The 13624-nt window shown below is 44.0% G+C and overlaps 1 protein-coding gene across 1 annotated transcript in view; it reads right to left on the bottom strand.

The window, feature by feature from the left end:
- The window catches only part of CTIF (cap binding complex dependent translation initiation factor), a 156953-nt gene extending 154419 nt beyond the window's left edge, over positions 1–2534 (bottom strand). The window contains exon 1 of the mRNA XM_072133123.1: positions 2428–2534. The gene's annotated coding sequence lies outside the window, so the exon portion shown is untranslated. The remainder of the gene's footprint in view (positions 1–2427) is intronic.
- Positions 2535–13624: the final 11090 nt, after the last annotated feature.

The following is a 13624-nucleotide window of genomic DNA, read 5'->3' as shown; positions in this document are numbered from 1 at the left end:
GATAACTTTTTTTTTTTTATTATTGAATGATATTTGGGTAAAAGACTTGGATGCATACGTTGTGCATACTTCACCCATAGATATATTTCTTTTAAAAAAAACGTATACGTTCTGCCTTATACTTATAAATGCAGCAGACACTTATGGCACAGAAATATCCCTTTGTATACTTACACAGTGGCATATATCTCTCAATGACCCCCCTGAATGTATGAGGGTGTTTCTCCAGTGATGTCACTATCCTTATATGGACAGTGACATCACCGGGTCCCCCCTCCTGCTGAGCAACATATCCGATCCAGGATGCAATACGTTGCTTACGCTCCTCATAGGCTTCCATTGCCTCCGCTATGTGTATATGTAGCTGAGCAATAGGGGATAGGACGGAAAGATGTAGCTTGTTGTAACGTGGTCAGACAGAGGCAACAACTATGTCTCCATCTGCCACTATATGTCATTGGGTACGCACAGAGAATACATCAGGAGCTTTTTGAGCGTACGCAAAAAAAAACAAAACGAGATGCGAACCCAAGCGAGGGTGTCTATCCACGTGTGCAAATAACAGGTGTGAATGTAACCTAAATCATGCAAGGAGGAAGCCCCTACAAATAGTCCCTTACAGCGCCCAACTAAATAGTGCACAGAGAGTGCCCCCATAAACAATACAAACAGAAAGCAAAATAATGCTACACCCCCTTTATCGGTGTACACAGGGTGCCCCCATTGATAGTAACGAGTAGTTCATATTACAAGCAGTGTTCCCATAAATATTGCCCCAACTGAGCCCGCTATAACTAATGTGTGTAGACTGCACCCATAAAAAGTACAAAGTGTCCCCATAAATATTGCACAGACTGTTCGCATATGTAGTTCAAGAGGAGTGTCCCCAGCAATACTGTAGGACAGTGACGGCGAACCTTTTTGAGCCTCAGTGCCCAAACTTCAACCAAAAGCCACTAATTTATTGCAAAGTGCCAGTGCAGCAATTTCAGCAGTAATTTATTTCTCCTTGTACATTGACAACTTTCAATCCTTCAGTCTCCCAAGGACATCAACGCAGTTGAAAGGAGGAGGGCAAACTCGCCTATCATTGTAGGAAGATTCTGCAGGCAGATTCTTTGAGTTCTGTCTGTGAACTTCTTTCTGGGGTGATGGTCTGGGTGCCCACAGAAAGGGCTCAGAGTGCCGCCTCTGGCACCAGCGCCATAGGTTCGCCACCACTGCTGTAGGATGCTGCAGCTTTTCCCCCAAAATGGTGCATATAGAGCATCCCAGTAATTATTATATTTGTATGATGCCCCCACATATACTGCAGACAGACCAGCAAGTGCATGAGTGTCATCACCTATGTACACACAGTATCATTATATGTCACATCATAAGTGTCACTGTACCCCAACTATGAAAGTATCAATGTAGGTAAAAAGTGTCAGTGTGTTATTTCACTGTACCCCAAGTATCAGTATGTCACTGTCCTGTACCCCAAGTGTCAGCATCCTGTGCCCCAAGTATCACTATGTCACTGTCCTGTACCCCAAGTGTCAGTGTGTCATTAACCTGTACCCTGAGTGTCACAGTGCTGTGTTCACCCTTAGGGTCATTTTCTTGTTGGAAGGTTTGGCCCATCTGAGGTCCAGAGCATCTTGAAGAGGTTCTCATCCAGGATATCTCTGTACTTGGCCACATTCATCTTTCCTTCCATTACACCCAGGTCCTGTCCCCCCCATAGCCTGATGCTACCCGCCGCCCTTTGTCACTGCTAGGATTGTATTTGGGAGGTATTGAGCAACGCCTGGTTTTCTCCACTGCTTAGATTTAACACCAAACTTCTTCCATTTACGGATTATGGAGGCCACTCTGGACCTTAGGAACCTTGAGTGCTGCAGACATTCTTTTGTAACTTTGGCCAGATCTGTGTCTTGCCACAATCCGGTCTCTGAGCTCCTTGGGCAGTTCCTTAGACCTCATGATTCTCATGTGCTCTGACATGCACTGTGAGCTGTGAGGTCGTATATAGACAGGTGTGCGCCTTTCCTAATCAAGTCCCATCAGCTTAATTAAACACAGCTGGACTCCAATGAAGTAGTAGAACCATCTCAAGGAGGATCAGAAGGAAATGGACAGCATGTGAATAAATATGAGTGTCACAGCAAAGGGACTGAATGCTTTCCATACCCACTGTATGCTACCACCGGAGACAAGAGGTGTATATTAGACTACCTAATACTCCAACAGACAATGCAGTTATATGGCGCCATTGATTATAAGTCTTTGAACCTACATGTATCGCCCGGACCTCCACTGAAAGTCAATGGATGGTGCTACATTTACCATCATGTAGGTGGATGCACAGCTAGCAGTGGGTCATCTGTAAGGCCTACATCTATATATCTAAATCTACGTCATTGTGATGTTGTTGTTCCTTACCTCCTATTTTCCTGATCGGAGCAGTCATGTTCTATTACACAGGGCTATTTATAGCAGACGGATCCACTATCCTGGGGATGGAAGGAGGGAGCGGCGTTCTCCCTGTGTGTGGATACATAATGCTGATGAGATATAATTCTGGACTCGCTTTCTCATATGTCTCAATTACATAACAATCTCTGCGGAGACAGATAACAGCCGCAAACACAAGAGCGCTGGGAGAATGATTACTACAGCGACGCCTTAAAGGGGCCCTCCAGCTTTATGACATTGATACCATTTGTACGACCTGTTGATAACTGTTTATTTAAATTCGCTAGATTACAATTCATGGTATGCATTTCGTACATTCGGGGGCTATTTTCCAATAACGGGAAATAACCATTTTTTATATAATAATAGATCTGGACTTTTGGGACGATGGGATAACTAACTTAGGCGAAAGGACGACCACAGCCAAGTTGGCTGTTAGGTGTTTTTTTGCAGAACCATTTATGTTTCTTCTTATTTCCAGAAAAACTTTTATAAAAACTTTTATTAACCCTTTCGGTGGGAGTATAAAGGAAAACATTCACCAAGTGGCATGAGTAACACTTTGCTACAACAACATTGACACCAGATATGTACAAGTTTTTATAATGTTTCTATTGTTCTAGACAATAATATCTGTGTTTAGTAAATCAATTATTGTTTTGCTACATTGTACAGGTCGTTACATTTTTACTATTAGGTGAATGTTCTCTTAGAGTGGCTGATGGGGGCACATTTACTAAGGGTCGTGCACCAGTTTTCTGTCGGACTTTTCAAATTCTTTCTAGTGAAAACGGCTTGCACGAGTATTTGAGAAGGGATCAGCACCACAAATGTGTTGCACACAACCGTTTTGTGTCGCAGCTGCACTAGTCATCATGTGACACAAATTAGGGGGCGTTCTGGTGCCAGATTAATGAAGAACGAGTGCCACAAATCATGAATCTTATACGCAGGCAAGCCACACGGGGCTTATTTACTAAGGGTCGCGGAGCGCACTTTCGTCGGACTGTGCACCTTTTTCAGGGATTACACGGCTTTGACAGGTATTTAAGGTATCTGTGCTGGGATTGTGTTGCACGCAATCATTTTTTGGCGCAGGGGGCGTACCATCGGACTATCCGACTGATTAGGACTAAGCGCGGGATTTAACTTTCAAATTGTGTCGCAAGCTCAAGCACTTACATGTACCAGGAAGAAGAAGGTGAACTCTGTCGGACCTGAGCGGGGAAGCGACACATGCAGGATATCGGGCGCACGATCTTAGTGAACCGCGGCACAGGGCATTATACACGGACAATGCACTTTCTGTGAACTCCAGAGGGAATATAAGTAAATGGGGCAGTTTCACCATTCTTAGTAAATGTGCCCCATGGAATTTCATTTTGCATCATTGTTCTAACATTTTTGGATACATGGGACCCGCTGCATCTTTTGTGGTGTGGATATATTTAATAGAAAGTTTTAAGGTGTTCCTCATATGGTTTAATTAATATATAATTGTTAATTACGGTAAATTTCTGTGGACAGTACTTGTTAGATATAAGACAGACAGACAAATTGATAGATATGTTTTAGAAAGTCCAAGCGGCTCAACAATCCAAAAAGACAATGGGGATCATTTATCTTTTTTCCCCCTTCCCTTATCTCTTTTTGCACCTCTAGTGAATATTTTTTGCTCCTTATTTGTCTTTGTAGTCTCAGCTCTTTGTTAAAAGCTGATTTTTTTTGTTCGAGACTTTTTAGGTGCACATTTTTGCGGAACTCATACCATTGTCTACATCTGGTCGGGAGTGGAGTGTTTTTGCACAATTATTTGCACCCTTTTAGGCAAAGACATCTGCAAAGATTGTATATGTTCTCTCCATGTTTGCGTGGGTTTCCTCCGGGTCCTCAGGTTTCCTTCCTCACTCCAAAACATACTGGTAGGTTGATTAGATTGTGAGCCCCATGGGGACCGGGACTGATTTGGCAAACACTGTGCAGAGCTTTGTAATCTGTGTGCACTATATAAATACAGGATTATTATTATTAAACATCTGGAAGCAGGAGAAATACAAAGATAAATTAGGCCCAAACCAGGAAACTACTTCATGGCGAACTCCAAGGCACTGCAGGGAAAAGGCACAAAAAATTGCATAAATTGCAACTCAGAAGTCACCAAAAAGTCACAAAAATACAAGCATCAGACTAAGATAAATCTGCCCCCAAGAAGTGCACGTTTAGCAGAGCTGGGTGTTGGGTCCCCCAAATATATAATTGGGAAAAAAACAGCAATCCAGCAGGCAAATAAATAAATAGATAGAAAAAGTGGTTCCTTTATTCCATGTTGTGCTCAAGTAGCCTGCAGACCAAGTTACTCATAATCCAAGGTTCTGCTGTATATGAGACGGGTATCAATATAGATATTACTTGACAAAGGCTTCTGATTGAGAGGCTGAAATGTAGCACTCGGAGAATAAACTAAATCACTTCTTCTGGGGTTTTTGGGTGTGCCTACATTTTGTTCATTTTTTGAGATAGATATTAGACAGATACACAGAAAAGCTTGTCTGTATCAGGTGAAATAAACACCAACGACTAGACTCTGCCTTTTTTTATGATACCTCGATAGAAAGATATGAGATAAAATATAGAAAGATATAAGATGGATACATATGAAATGGGTGGATAGATAGATATGAGATAGATAGATATTAGATAGATAGATAGATAGATATGAGATAGATAAATGATAGATGGATAGATATGAGATAGAAAGATAGATAGATAGATATGAGATAGATAGATATGAAATAGATAGATAGCTATGAGATAGATAGGATATAGATAAATAGATATGAGATAGATAGATGTGAGATAGATATGACATAGATACATGGATAGGAGATAGATATGAGATAGATAGATAGATAGAGATATGAATGAGATTTCTCTTTCATCTTTTTGGACTCTGGAGAACTACTCCTGACTCCTTCCTCCATCTTTTGTTACCTTGGTTACCAAGGACAGAGGCGCCAACGTTCCATTGCTTTCATTCTCATCATGTATCTAACATTGGTCTTTGTATTGGGACAGACCCTCGCTGCACCCCTATAATACAGACATGGCATGTGTATGTGGCACATGTAATCTCAGGACCAGGTACACAATACTGTGACACTGAGACAGGGAGGGGGGCTCCGTATTGGGTTCACATATAAAATTCATATGTTTTTGAAGATGTCTTTTTTCTTGAACGTTGATTTCCTCTTTCATTCTTGCGCTTGCAGTTTTTCAATTCCGCACCTTCCAAAATGTGAAACTTTTTTATTTTTCCATTTACAGAGGTGTATGAGGACATGAGAAAAAATGTACTTTCTAGTATCACCATTCAATATTCCATGCATTGTACTGGAAAAAATCATGGAATATTGTATTTCAAAAAACAACATGTGACTTCTCTGTGCTGCAGACTCCTCAGCTCTCAGCCCCCACCTTTGTGCTCCTGTACAGCTCCTCCCTTCTGCTCCTTCACAGAGCTCACAGCCTGGTGAGCTGACGTTAGTAGGGGAGGGAGGAGCTGTACATGAGCACAAAGGTGGGGGCTGAGAGCTGATGAGTCTGCAGCACAGACAGGTCATGTGTTGTTTTTTTTTTAATTGCATCCAAACCAAAGCCCAACCCCTGGGACTACACAGAGTTATAACACACAATTATATTATAATGCAAATACTTAGAGAAAGCAAAAAATATATATTTGCAATGTGGCTGTAATGGGCTGCTACAACCTGTCTTTAGTGAAAATTAGGTCCCTGGTGACAGGTTCCATTTAAAGCATATTAATTAAACTGTATGTTTTAAACTCACAATCTATTGCTGGGAAAAAACATTGTATTCAATGCTGATAGTTTACGGTCATTGTCGACTCCAGGTTTCAGAAGGCCCCTGGGCGACAGAGCCTCAGTGGGCCCCTGGACGACAGAGCCTCAGTGGGCCCCTGGGCGATAGAGCCTCAGTGGGCCCCTGGGCGACAAAGCTTCAGTGGACCCCTGGGCGACAGAGCCTTAGTGGGCCCCTGAGCGACAGAGCCTCAGTGGGCCCCTGGGTGACAGAGCCTCAGTGGGCCCCTATGCTGTGAACTCATGTGGCAGCATTAAAAACTCATAAACTAAAACAGTCTCCTGTTCCCTACCCTTGTAGTATTATGTTGTGGGTGGGTGTTGTTTACAGCAATGGTTTCTTCACGCATCAGCTACCACAGACCTCCTCAAAGTGACGCAGTGCTTCCCTGATTGTGCCACGGGCTCCCTGGATGACTGTTCTTCCGTTGATGCCTCCACCCCAACAGATGGTGGCGATGAAATATATACTCATCATCATGGTTTTGTAGAACATATTGAATATTTTAGTGGAAATGTGAAAGGATTGGAGCTTCCTTAATAAATCCAATCTTTGCTTCACACCCTGTTGCTTATTGCTGCCTCTGTATTCATTGCTGGTATAAGAATGTGTAACGTATATTCATTGCAGTTATATTTGTGTGTTGTACGTTGAATGCAGTGTTGGTACATAGATACATGTTAGGTGTATTGATTGGAGCGCATGTATCATGCCCTTTATAAAGTGGATTTAGCTTTCCTTGTCACTTTCTAAAAAATAATGTGAAGAGGGCGGTGAAATAGTAGCCATTGACCTCTTCTGGGTTTACACAAGAAAACTGAGATGAAAGCGTGCTAGAATCCCCTGCTCGAGTCACCCTATATACTTCACATGTGGAGCTCCGAAAGCCTTTACTTTTGTGACAATATACGGATAGGTAAATGGATATAGATATTTTTCTAATTGGGGCTTTTGGGGTTAAAGCAAGGTCCTTTTATTTTCTAGTGAAAAATGGATATGACAGCAATGGGATCCGCACCAACCAGACATTGATGGTGTCCAGCAATATCCTGACGAGACGGCCCATGTAAGGGATATCTCATGTGTACATACCTCCCAACAGGAGATTTGTGTCCGGACATGCCGGGAAAGCTACTCTGTCAGCAGGGCGGCACTGGCTCACCTGTGTACCTCCGACTCGCAATGGGGTAATGTCATCACGTCTGCCGGCATCACTGCACACAGCAGCAATAGGGGAAGGCGAGAGATTCTACGTATTTTCTATTTAAGTTAAAACAAAAAGAGGAGGAAGAGAGGGGGTACACAAGATGATGGGCCCTCAGATGAGGAGGAGAGTAAAGGCTATAAGAGGGGAGGTGAGGGGACCACAATATAGGGGGGTTAGGGTGGCCACAAATGAGGGGGCTATTATATGGATAGGGTATAGGGTAGCACATTATGAGGGTGAGATGATAGGGGGGGCCCACAGTAATTATAATAATCTTTATTTAGATATGGCCATCATATTCCATAGTGTTTTACAAAACATAGGGGACAAATACATAGTATGAGGGTAGATGAGAGGCCACAATATGAGGAGGAGATGAAGGGGCCACAGTATGAAGGGGAGATGAGGGGATACTATATAAGAGGGAGATGGGGGGGCACAATATGAGAGAGGGGTGGCAGGGCCACAATATGAGGAGGAGATGAAGGGGCCACAATATGAGGGAGAGATGATGGGAGCCCACTGGATGAGGGGTAGATGCAAGGCCACAATATGAGGATAAGATGAGGGGCCACAATATGATGGAGAGATGAGGGGCCACAATATGAGAGAAAGATGAAAGTAAGATGAGGGGATACTATATGAGGGGATGACAGGGCCACAATATGAGAGAGAGAGATGTGGGGCCACAGCATGAAAGGGTGATGAACGTGGCCAGGATATTAGGGGGGCAACAATATGAGGTGGTAAGTGGCCACAAAATTAGGGGTTGAGGAGCCACAATTTGATGTGGAGATAAGAGGAGCCACAATATGAGAGCCCACAATATAAGGGGGATATGGGAGGGGCCAGAATATGAGAGGGAGATGAGAGGCCACATTATGAGGGGGAGGAGAGAGGTGACACAATAGAAAGTTGGGAGGTATGACTGTATCAGGGGTGCGGCTATCAATGTGACATCACCTATATATATATATACACATACAAACAGTGGCCAGTGATAGCGATAGAACCTGCTCTGAGTTTTGTGGCTCATACACAGAGGTCATGGGAACCAGAACCGTGTTTTTGAGCCCATAGAAATACATGGGGCACAAGCAACGTTCATTTACATGAGGCCTAGTGTCATATGTCTGCTTGTAACTATTATTTAAGCAATGTTTCTGGGGACCAGGACCCAAAACCTGCTGCAATGCTTGAACTGGAGCAGGGTAAGTACACATCCCTTTAAGTATATATAGAGATCCCCTTAATTCTGGCTGTACCAGGTAAAGGCTGAGCCCCATAGTAAATGTGCGCCCGGCCGCCTGCACCTGGACCTGATCACCAGTGTATGTGACTATGGCGGCCTGTGCATTGTGTGTCCCTCCTGGGACCCCATAGTGGTTACTATGGTTACTATAGTGGTAGTAGTCCTCATGCTGAGCCCCCATTACTTTCTAGTGTCACTATTGATGGCCTCTCCTCAGGACGCTGCAGCCCCATACACTTTCATGACTGTGACAGCGCCGACCGCTGCGGGGACCACAGGACAACTGCTTTGTGATGGCCCAGAACTGATCAAATACTTATGGCCTATTTATAGCAGTTTCTGGCCAAACCCTTTAAGATTTTAGTTTTCTAGTCTGGCTCCGCAGGGGGCAGTATATGAGGGGTCACGGTTTCATTTGGGTCAATATATGATGTATATGATATAACTGATGATGATCACTAGGAGGGTCCTACAGTAAAAGCCCCCAGACCCTGAGAATGATAACAATACACTGACACTGTATAGAGATTCATCAGATTGTATGCATTTCATCTACAAGGGATTGGATTGGCTGTAGTGTTGTTGGCTCCTCCTCCACACAATATGACATCACGCATATTAATTGCCTGCATCCACCAATCAGGACCCAGCAATCTGCTGCTGCTTGTGATGTCATGGAATGTTCCGTCGGCTCCTCCCCCTACATTATGACATCACTCGGCTATATAAGTAGCTGCGGAACTTTCACCCCTCTGAGGGTTATTGTAGGAGTTTGAGGTAAGTCCGCTGTAATTTTTCACTACAAACTGTATCATTTTGTCACTTTTCTAAGGCCCCATGCAGATAACCGTAGCCTGGGGGGTGAGCATGTCCTATAATTTTCCATCCAACTCCCCGGTTCGGTCACAGTCCGGTGAGACGGGTGTGATCACCGTGTTGTGACCGGGAGCCATTGTTGTCTTTGGGGGAAGTGATGCGGCTGCCGTATCACTGGTGCCCACACCCCTTCATCTGCAAGAGGCCTTAAAGGGGATTTCTGGGCTGATATTGTTTATTATTTGGCTGTGGGTGGCAGTGATGCCGCGTCTATAGCCGCGCACCTACTAGAGCAGCAGTATCTATGGTTCCGGTTCCTGCATTGTGGTAGATTTTTGTACTCCAGGTCTGACTGGGGTGGAAGTATCAGGGTTGACAGGAAATATTTCATCCTATCAGAGGGTTTGATAAGCCCCCGGTGACCCCCACTTGTTCTACATCACTGGGGTCCACTGATGATAAAGTAGATCCCGTGACCCCAACACTTCTGTCTCAGCCGCTCTTTCACATGAGCGTGTCCACTATGTGTCCACTATGTGTCCGGAAAAAAAATGTGGACGTGGATTATCCGTACACAATTGTCTGTATCACATCCATATGACTTCTGTGTTTTTTCACATCCGGAAAAAAGAAAACTGTTGGGTTTCTAATCTATTTTCATAGTTTCTATTGCAACATTTGATTAAGTCGTCCCTGCACCATCCATTCTTTTTGCGGATCCATTGATGTCTATGGAGGTCTGCGGTCCATATGTGAGAAACAAAATAGTGAAGAAAATTTTTTTTCCACTTGTGAACAGTCCCATAGAAATCAATGGGTCACTTTATAATCTGCAAAAAAAAAAAAAAAGGATAGCATATTGATGTCAAAAACACCAGTCTGAACGAGCCCTTAGTGTGGAGATCAAAAAACAGCTGCAATGCTAGAACTGGAGCAGGATGAGTGCACATCCCTTTAATTATTTATACCGATCCCCCTTAATTGTTAAATCTATAATTAGATAATAATATAATACTATAAGGAATCATTTATTATGTATGGATTTTTATTCCTTTTATTGGCTGCAGTGTTGTTGGCTCCTCCCATGGTATCATGTCTCCTCCTCTTCAGTAATGGCCACTTATTTACTTTCCATCTTTTATAGAGTTGGTGCTGGTTGGTGTTTATTGTGTGATTTGTGCGGTAAGTCCAAATTTCCTATAAATGTACTATATGTGATAACTCTGATTATAGACGAGCTCTATAGATATATGGCAGTATATAGAAGTATAAAGCAGGGGGTGGTATATCTATTGTAGAGGCAGGTGATGCCACTGCTATGGGGCCCATGGGGAGAGGGGGCCTGGCCCTGGTCTGTTTCCTTACAAAATGTCAAAGTGATTTCCCGTAGTCACCACTAGGGGGAGCTCACTGTATACAGCTGCCATTGAGTAATACTGTAGATGTAAATGAATCCATATACAGTGAGTGCCCTCTAGTGGCTGCCAGGCGTCTTCTGTATTATTAACTTACTAGTGAAATAGGAAATATAGGTTGTAGCTTCTGAGTACAATTAGAGGTAAATTAAAATGTTATTCCCTTGCCCACAAGTGTCTGATATCTGTCACATCTTTGTCTGTAGAGATCATAGTGTATGTCCACCAGACTTACTGCCTTATTTATCTATAGAATGGAGGACGACGAGGAGGTGATGGAGGAGACGTTGGTGGAGGATTTTAACAGCAGAGGGTTGGAGGAGTTGGAGGACAAGTGGTGGAGGATGGAGGAGAGGACGATCAGCGAGGAGGAGGAGGAGGACATAGAGGAGGAGGAATATAACAACAGTGTGATAGAGGAGATGGAGGAGGAGTTGAGGAGGATGGAGGAGAGGAATAAGATCGGAGAGGAGGTGGAGGAGACATTGGTGGAGGCGTTTGACATCGGAGAGTTGGAGGAGATGGAGGAGGAGGCGATGAAGATGGCGGAGAATGGAAACATCAAGGAGGAGAGTGCGGAGGTGAAGGTGGAGAAGGGAAAGATCTGGGATGAGAGTGAGGATGAAGAGGAGGAGGACGAGGATGCGGAGACATTGCAGTAAGTAGATCACTGATCTTTATCATTGGGGGGGATTTATCGTGATATCCATCCCAATACTCCCCATATGTTGTATTGGATGTAGTAAGAGGGCCTGGATTTTAGTATATCCGGTGCATTATTGTGCGGAGTAATTCTACTATAGAGTCCGATTAACTGACCGACTCCCTTCTTTTAGCTAAAAATTGTTTCAATTGTGTAAAATAAAAGAAATCAATTTTATCTTATATAACCTGGATTCAGAGGGCACGTGTCTTGCTCGGCCGGCACTTCCCATCTACGTACAGTACATGATGGGTACAGTTTGCTAATGTTGGAAGGCTAAAGGACCTGAGGACCACTCCGGTCATGACATAAATGTAACACAAGGCAGAGCTGTCAGTCAAAATAAGGGGGTGTGGTTTACTGGCAGCCCAGGGGAGAGAAGAGTCAAAGTCAGAAGACATGAGTCAGAAAAGCTAAAAATTTGCATAGCAGATAAAACGGCGGTAATTGAAATACCGCAGCTAATTTTAGGTGATATGGGGAGGATTTGTAACCCTTTATCAGCAGGCATTGTTGGTCAGGGTAGTAAAATCCTGGTGAAGGGTCTCCTTTAAGTCCAGGGCCAATATGGCGCGCATTATAAATACTGCTATACAAGTCGTGATGAATCCCCTCATTGATGTGATTGATGGACCTGGAATAGGACAAATTTGGTCTCATTCAGCAGAAAATCACAGAATCTGGTCCTGGTAAATAAGGGATGAGATTGGTTGTGTCTATGGAAATACCTGCTGTTATACATTGTATCGTGTCTATGAGAATATCTTGACCTGTATATATATATATCATGTATCTTATCACATTCCCCAAACAGGTGGTGGTGGCGAGTCCTGGAATCCGAGGCCCCAATACGGTAATTACCTGACACTTCTATTCTGTATAGGACTACGAGTACAGGGGCTACATACTGGGGGGACATTTTTTAGGTAAATTCTTATTGGAGCTGTATAAGGGCACAGGGGGTCTATATGAGGGCACAGGGGAGGGGTATATGAGGGCACGAGGGGTTTGTGACTTTGGCGCCACCAGTAACCAGTGATTGTTTTCTATTTTAGGATCAGAAGGACGAAGTATGTTCCAGCTTTTGTCCTGGATACCATGTAAGTCTATAACCCGGCGAGGACACAGCGACAGGGGGTCACAAACTTCATTACCTTTATCCCATTCAGTTAGAGAGGAGACTATGGGACTAGATTTATACTGATGTATTAATAGAGACTTCATTTATGTCCTTTGTCTTATAGCGAAGAGGAGGAGGAGGCCGAGCCCAGTGACCCGTCTACCCAGTAAGTTTGGGCTATAGAGAGGACTAGATGTTGCTTTTTGCAGCTCACATGGGGGGCACATACTTCCTGCACTGACCCATGACCCAGGACAATCTTATAGACCGGTCACTCGTCACATACAGATGATTTGTCTTCTTTATTCTTCCTTTAGGCCAAGACGCAGGTGGTGGACCCCCAAGTTTCTCAGAGGGGGCAGCAGGAAGAAGACGTGAGTAACAGCTGACTCTCTCTACCTGTAGAGGACACTAGGGGGCGCTCACTGCATAGGGGTGTGTATCACTGCTCTTATACAGTATCTGCCATGAGCTCCCCCTAGTGGAGGCAGATATTGTGTTTAAATGCACTTTAAGGGGACTGGGGATGATGGTGGTAGTTGTCCTGGGCTCTACATTCCCCCCTTATCTTCCTCCATGCACTGATGTTACTGATATTTATTCTCTTTCTGCAGCAGCAGCGGAGGGCAGAGGTCTTCCAGGTAAGTACATGACTCTGTGACATCCTCTGTGCCCCTCCCCTATCAGACCAAGTAGAGAGGATGGTTGGGGGTCTCCATATCAGGACTCACCGGTCACTAATGTCCCCACAATCCCCCGGTCTTGTCTCCCG

This window comes from Engystomops pustulosus, chromosome 1, assembly GCF_040894005.1.
Source record: "Engystomops pustulosus chromosome 1, aEngPut4.maternal, whole genome shotgun sequence".
Classification (NCBI taxonomy): Eukaryota; Metazoa; Chordata; class Amphibia; order Anura; family Leptodactylidae; genus Engystomops; species Engystomops pustulosus.
The sequence above is the reverse complement of the archived record's forward strand: the minus strand, read 5'-3'. Positions and strand labels throughout refer to the sequence as shown.